Source organism: Astatotilapia calliptera, chromosome 3, assembly GCF_964374335.1.
Source record: "Astatotilapia calliptera chromosome 3, fAstCal68.1, whole genome shotgun sequence".
Lineage (NCBI taxonomy): Eukaryota > Metazoa > Chordata > Actinopteri > Cichliformes > Cichlidae > Astatotilapia > Astatotilapia calliptera.
In genome coordinates, this window is record NC_137424.1 from 48,079,966 (window position 1) to 48,088,242 (window position 8,277).

The following is an 8,277-nucleotide window of genomic DNA, read 5'->3' on the forward strand; positions in this document are numbered from 1 at the left end:
AAATAAACAGGGGCCAAAACATTTAAAATTTTTAAAACCAATAAAGGACTTTAAAACGGATCCTAAAAACAATAGGAAGCCAATGTAGTGAAGCCAGAACCGGAGTGATACGGTCAAATTTCCTTCTACGAGTTAAAAAAAGTGCTGCCGCATTTTGCATTAATTGCAAGCATGACAGGGTGCCTAACCAAACCCCAATTAAAAGGGAATTGCAATAGTCCAAACGTGAGGTAATAAAGGCATGAATAACAGTTTCCAAATTACGTTTGGAAAGTAAAGACTTGACCTTCGATAGGTGTCTGAGGTGATAAAAAGACGATTTATCCACCCCATTTACATGACCATCAAAGGTAAGTGCAGAATCAAAATTCACACCAACATTTACGATTGAACTTTTCAGATGGGAGGTCAAAACACACATGTCAGCATCTGGAGAAACAATAGAGCAATGCAGGCTAAATAAAATTTCTTCCGTTTTATTATCATTAAAATTTAAACAGTTATTTGCCATCCACAGTTTAATGTCACTGAGACAGTCAAGTGATGATTGACAGGGAGAAGTATCCAGGTAGCTAAAAGCTAAATAAAGCTGATAATCATCCGCACACACAACAGCAAAGGCAAATGGCCAAGTTCACATAAACAGAGTGAGTTAAGTGCTTTAATGACCAGCTGGCTGTACCTTTTTTAATGTTCAGAGAGTTTCTGGTTGTGGAGGAGGGCTCGCTAAGGTTTTTAAGACACGTTTGGACTTGAAACAGCTGTTCCCATCAACTCGCTACACAAGCTTTTTTGATATTTAATGGATCGGATTACATTTTTTATTTCTCTCCGATATCCGATCCAGTAATTTAGGTCAGTATCGGACTGATACAGATACGTAATATCGGATCGGTCCATCTCTAGTCAGAACTGCTGCAGATATCTTCACACTGACTCAACCAGTCAGGCAAAGAATTTGGCTCGCTGATGAGTGTGTGGATCAGCCTGTTCAAAGACACCTGAAGGTGGTCAAATGAGAGTAATTTCTCTTTGAGAGAAATTGATGAACTGATTAGAACAAAGCAACAAGATATGTGGTATGACTATTTTAAAGAGATTAGCAAAATTGACTTTTGATGCTTGTAAGAAGACAAAATCTTTGCTCCAGTATGGTGGTAAGTTTGTACAAAGATTTTTCTCAGTTTCTCCAAATGGAGCACCACTGGCATCACTGAGAAGATTCATCATATTGCATTTGAACAGTCATTTGTACATTTATGTTGAAAAAGCAGAACAATTTTAATCTAATCTGGAAGACAAGATGTATATTGTTCAAGAAATATGAACCTACAGAGGGCTGAATTTAAAGACAGCCTAAAAATCTAAATGAAAATGATCAAGCAGGCTAGCAAGTATTTAAATGCAGTGTATTTAGATATTCACAAAGGTGGAAAATAACGAATTACATTTACTTGTGTTACTGTAATTGAGTAGTTTTTTTGTGTATTTGTACTTTTTAAAGTCATTTTTCAAGTCGGTAATTTTACTTTTACTTAAGTATATTTTTTAAAAAGTATTGTACTTCACTACATTTTCAATCACACCCGTTACTGAGTAAATTAAAAGAACAAACAAACAAAAAAAAAAACCAACATTGCGCTTCGGAAATACTGCAGGGAATGATGGGTAGTAGAACAAATTAGCGTTGGGTCACGATAAAGATGGAGTCTGACATCGGTGGTACGGATCCAGCGAAAAAAGAAACCCCATCGAATTCTGCTGACCCTGAACTCGAAGAAACCGATGTGAACCCCTGGCCGTATTTAAGGGACCATTTTGGCTTCAAGTGCAAGAAAGGCAACAGCTTTATTATGCAGTGTAAGCTGTGTTTGCCCAGAGAGACCGAGTTAGCAGCTTTTAGAAATTCCACATCAAACCTGCGCAAGCATGTAGAGGTAAGTTAAATGAAACTTGTACTTTTATTTTAGCAAAAAAGGCTGTGCTCAAGTTAATCACATTAAGTTAAGACATAAGCTGTTATTGGGCACGTTGTTGTCCACGCAACTTAAATTTTTTTTTTACTTGATTGGTAAATTGCCAAAAGAAAATGTGTTTACTTTTCCTGTTTGTTAATAATAATAATTTATTTAAAAAAAATTTGTTAAATTAGACAGAAGACAGAAGTGGCTACTTTCTTACTTGACCCACATATGTTCACACTGCAGGCAAAAGAATAACATGTGCTATGTGCAGAGGTGTTTTTTCTCTGTTCTCAAATTAAATCTCCCTGTTGGAGCTCAGTCTGGGGGGAGTTATTTTTTTCTCCTTATCTTTCCTCATGTTGTGCATTCTCCATCGTTATACCTCTCTGACCTGTCTTCCCCATGCAATGTTTGTGTAATGTATGTATGGTCGGAGGGTAAGATGGCTCTGGCAAAGGTCGGCAGCCTTAACCCAATTTCCTTCGGGGTCAACCTTCAGGATTAATAAAGTTTTATTGAATTGAATTGAATTGAATTGCTCCTCAAAATTAACAAAGCAGGGCCAAGTTTAAAAAATTAGAACACATTTTTATAGCAGCTGCCGTACAGCTCAATTCAGTGCTTGTTCTCTTATTTGACAGTTTAGAACACATTCACATGTAAAAGAATTAAATGGTTTTGACAGTTTGGGTGGTTGGTTTGGTGACCATTATCCATTTTGATGTATAGACTTGCAGTTTAACCGCCACTGCACTTTAATTTGTAAAGATTTTCTTTTAATTAAAAAACAACTACTTTGAGATTTATCCCATTGTCTGTTTTGCACTACTCAGAAGAGGCTGTCCTCCTGCTGACAAAAAAGTAACTATGTAACTTTTACTCTGAGTAAATTTTAAATGAGCTACTAGGTAATTTTACTTGTACTTGAGTAAAATATTTTAGTACTCTTTCCACCTCTGGATATTCATCATAAGATAATTGGGCACTAAAGCTGTAGCTTCACTGAATCTACTTGCTGACTCTGTAAACAGTGTTGATTTGCTGGTGAAAATGTTGATTGTCAGTTCAGAGATTTATACTAAATGCCCAGAACACTAAGAAGTTCTAAATTTTTTTTAAAAAAAATTATCCTTTAGTAAAACAGGTACACATCAGGAGTTTGAATTTTACCAGACCTGAAGACGGTGTAACTGCAAAAATAATAGCTCGCATATTTCTAGCTATGATCAGCACCATGCACAAGAACCACAGTCAGATCGGAAGAATGGACGCATTTATCTAAAGTGACATAAAGACAGCTGTGATGTCTGAAACCAAAGAAGCAACCAGTCATTTATAGATTAACTGATTGGATGGGGTTATTGCACCAAACAGCGACAGTTATTATAGAATTCTTCATTCAACAATCATTTCCAAAGGACCAGCTTCTACATATATTACACACATATATTGCAGCATGTGTGCATAATCACAAGTTGTCATAAAACATGAACTATCCACCCTTCAGAACGTCAACTTTCAGACATTGTGCTTAGCAAACTGATTGACAGCATTGCTCAAATCCAAACTGTTGGGGGTAAAGTCATCCTTTTTTCCTCCCTCCTCTCCTTAGCATCGCTTCATTTCCTGCTGGTCATAAGATGCTACTGTGCTGACTAGCTCTTCTATGAGATGCTTGCCAAAAAACAGACTTTTTTTGGTGCTGGGTATTTCAAAAATAAAGGTCCATTAAAGGCAGTGATGTGAAACACTACAGGCCTCAGCAAAGATCACACAGTAATCCAAGAGCTGTAGCTCACAAGTTTCAGCCAGTGAGCGAAGCAACAGAAGCAGCAGAAGTGAGGCAGGAAAGTGCAGTGTAACCACCTCATGAACCAGCAAAAGTGTTAGTCTTCAGTTTCATCATCATCTCTGTAAATACAGAAGGAACCTGCAACAGAAGATGGAGGATACAGAGTCAGAGGAACATATGGACAACAAGGAACCGGTACCAGAGCCAAGATACAGAGGAAGTACCACGATACAGAGATCAAGCACAGCATGTTTACATATATACAAATGTGCTCGTGCAAGATGGGTGAAGGTAGGGTGCATTTAACAAAAGGTGAGCTGTTTATTGAGGCTTGTGTCAAAAGTACAAAACCAAGGAAAATTACAAAATAAAAAGAGAAACTACCAAAACTAGACAACATTGACACAAGAGGACACAGGTGAAGTACATGAACAGACACTGACAAACGACAGAGAGAAACATAGACAATATATACATAGAGGGGTAATTAAGAAAATAGGAAACACCGGGGAACACAGCTGAAACTCATCAGGGAAACAAGTCTGTGGAAAGTGAAAATGAACACTGAGTGCACAGTACAAAGATTACCAAAATAAATCAGAAAGCAGGAGGACATTGGACTAAAACACACTAACTTGACACAGAAAATAAAACAAACACAAATGGCTGTTTGTTAGAGACACACAGGACAAAACAAAGGAAGGTTAAAGGAAGCAGGATGGAAAATAACTCAATGGAAAAATAACATAAACACATGAATAGTGTTAAATATCAATGTGTCACCATAGTCCTGTCCCACACGGCTCACCCTTGCGTCCGCGAGCGATTGGGGCAACCACACCCTAGGTTAATTCTGCTTACTCTTTTCAGTCGCTATCCACAACAGCCAATTAGTTTACTCGGCTTATTTACTTAATACATCCCCAATTTAGTTGCTCTAACGCACTGGGACGGATCACACACCGCCTCTTTGTCTACTGCAGCAAATTGACCTGAGTACTCGAACAACTTAGCGAACAGACAGTTTAGATAAGCTCCAATATGCACACTTTAGATTAAAGGTGGTGCTTAGCTTTTTAAGATGACCCGGGTCGCTGTTCGCTTCGCTGGTCGAACTCCAAACCACCCAATCTGTCTTGCTAATCCCGGACAAGCCGCAAATTGTTAAATATCAACACTTCACTGAATTCTTTTGATTCCTTAGAGGCATCCGATGGGAGACAACACACTGCTCAGTAGACTATTTCACACTTTACTCTCTTACACAATTACTTCTAGAGGGGAGATGCGTCCTGCATGATACGTTGCAGCGGACCTCAAAATATTGACGGACACTTGACAATTTTATTACTGGTCACCCGATTCTAGTCTAAACAACAGTGTTTCAGTAAGTTTCCACTAAAAGATGGTTCCCTGTTATCTGGGGAGTACAAAATACAAACATAATACGTAATACAAACTGACACATGAACAGAAAGGGAAACTAACATGGAAACAAAAACTGACTGCGTTCAGGGGCCGGTAGGGAGGACATACCAAGATATGACCAAGACAGCCTGGGCATGAAAAGAAACAAAATGAGAAACATTGTTGACTAAACTAGGAATGACCGAGAAATAATACAAGATACTGTAGAAATACAAAGAAATCCCATCATAAATCCCAAACTAAAAAGATTCAAAAGTCCAAAAACAAAACAGTGTGTCAAAGACCCAGAGCCATGACATTCAGCTCTGGAGAGCTAGAGCAAACTAATGCTTGCATGCGTTCCCTGCCTTGTGACTGATACTGCCCCAAACCAATATGGACATGCTAAACTGGAGACCAACATCAGAATGTTGAGTGCATTTTAGCTATATAAGTAATCTGCAACTTTGAAAATGTGTTGTAGAGTTTGTTGCAGTGCTCACCAGACAGTATGAAGTATATGAGTTAAGAGAATAGTCTGTGTTCTCATGTGGTTTGATGAGCACAGCACTAGAGGCAGCCTGTCAACAATGTCATGTTCAGGAATAATCATATATTGATTGCAAATGTTATGGGAAAGCTGAGTGTGAGTGTTAAGTGTGCATTTTGGGTTACGACCAATGAATTCAGCAGTTATTTTTTAATTCTCTAAGTTAGGGGTAGGTAATTTTATGTTAATTTGTTTTATTTCATTTGCAAATGTTTTAACGTGGAATGATGTTAATTTAATGTGATTCTAAAGTAAATATGTTGAATAATGAGGGAATGAGTGAAGTGCAGTCAGCCTCCTGTGGCACTGCTTCCTGAACCCACTGTTGCAGAGCTTTCTCTTCACTGAGTCTGCTTGCTTGCTGTGGTGGGGCGTGGTTTGCGGTGCCGTGCGGACGCACCTGCACGGCATCCGCAATCACACCCGCCGTGTTAAAACACGGGGATTCAGGGGTTGGTGGGTGTGTGGTGTGACGTGAATTAAAATAAAGTTGGTTCTGAACGTTGCTCCGTGGTCCCGCCGTGCCTTATTCACGCCACATTGGTGCCGAAACCCAGGAGGCGGCACGGCGGGTCCGTATCGGAGCCAGGGAATGGAGGAGCTGGCCCGGAGGGTGGCCGAAATGGCGGCCGCCCAGCGGGAGCAGGCGGCGGAGGTGCGTCGCCAGCAGGAAGAGCTGCAGGACCGGTCCGAGCGCCACCTGGAAAGGATTGGGGAGCTGGTGGCGCTGCTCTGGGCCTGGGCGCCACCCCCACAAGTGTGTCCCGAGGACAGTGAAGCGGTGGAGGAGCCGTGTGGGGCACCTCGGCAGCCGGAGGTGGTGGACGAGTCACGCGGGGGTCCGAGCCTGCCGGAGGAGGAGGAGCAGCCGGGTGAAGGGCTGCTCCTGCCGGGAGCGGTGGAGGAGCCGCTCCAATCGGAGGCGGAGGACGAGGCGGGCGAGGGTCTACACCTGCCGGAGGAAGAGGAGTCGCTCCACCCAGAGGTGGACGAGGGGCTGTGCCTGCTGGAGGCGCAGTGCGGGGAGCCGCTCCAAACGGGAGTGGCGGTGGCGGAGCAGCCGTGCGAGGAGACGGAGGTCCCTGCTCCAGAGCAGCCTGCGCAGCCGGAGTTGGAGGCAGAGGAGCGGGACAGCCCCGCTAAGCCGGGGGTCGGCGGGCTGGCTAGTCCAGCCTCGCTGCCACCAGTCGATTCTGCGCGCCTGACGTCTGCCCAGCCGCCTGTGTACAGGAGCTCACGGCCATGCCTGTGGGGCCGTGTCCGCTTGCTACGCGGCCGACCTCCGGACCAGCTTCGCCGTTGCCGCTGGATGCGCGGGCGGCCACCAGAATGGACACTTCCCCGTCGCTTGGGCTGGGGCGCCGATGTTTTGGGCCGAGTCTCGCCCCAGTTCGCGGGGGGGGGGGGGGAGTAGGTTCGGCCTGATTGCTCCCCGGCCTCAATCGGGCGATGGGGGTATGTGGTGGGGCGTGGTTTGCGGTGCCGTGCGGACGCACCTGCACGGCATCCGCAATCACACCCGCCGTGTTAAAACACGGGGATTCAGGGGTTGGTGGGTGTGTGGTGTGACGTGAATTAAAATAAAGTTGGTTCTGAACGTTGCTCCGTGGTCCCGCCGTGCCTTATTCACGCCACACTTGCTCTCCAAATAATGTGGATTTTATGTTAAAATCCTAGTGTGTTTTCAGTTCACAGACACTAAATCCCTGGGACACCTTGAAGTTATTCATTGTTTCAAAAAAATTAACCAATGTATCCTGTAACACAGTCAAGAGCTTGAGTTGTTTTTCTTATTAATCTAAGTTACGGGTGTGTGACGATGTAATAATCCACAATTTTGGTCAAATTGGCTACACAGTGCTCCCTAACCTGTGTGCCACTTGATGAAGGCCCAGATATCCCCATGGCACCAGTAACATTTGCTCTCTGCAGTGACTTCCCTTGTGTGCTCCTAGCCTGTTTCTTGGATTACATTTGCCATGATGTGTTTTGTTTTTATTAAGTCTGCCTGTGGATTCTCAATTTATGCTTCTCATCCATCCATCTTCCTCTGTTTTTCCAATCATAAACAGAAGAAGATGGATTGTCATAGAGGTTATTAGAAAGAAATATATTTTCACCGGTCTGATAGTTTAACAAAGGACATCAAAGGACATTTGAAGTGTATTCTTTTTCCATTGTCACTCACCTCTCCCACACAACTGTGAACACATCTCTGAACACCTGATAGCACTTCAGGATTATTATATTTCTTCTGTGTCAGACTCTACATTTTGTGCATCTCTCAACCTAAATGAACACCATCCTTAATATGATAAAGAGATGTTTCCACCGTTGCTTCACAGATATACATTTTTGGGTTGTCAACAAAAGTCCTCGGGAAAAAATGTTGTTTTGTTTTAAATTTTTGAACAGTTAACCAACAGTTAACCACTTTCCCTGAAATTTTACATTACCAAAGTCATTTGTGGAGTTATCGCACCACAAAGCATCCTATATTTATTCAAATAAAAGTAACCCGTGAGAATTATTGTGTTTGACTCAGAGCACACTAAATTATGACA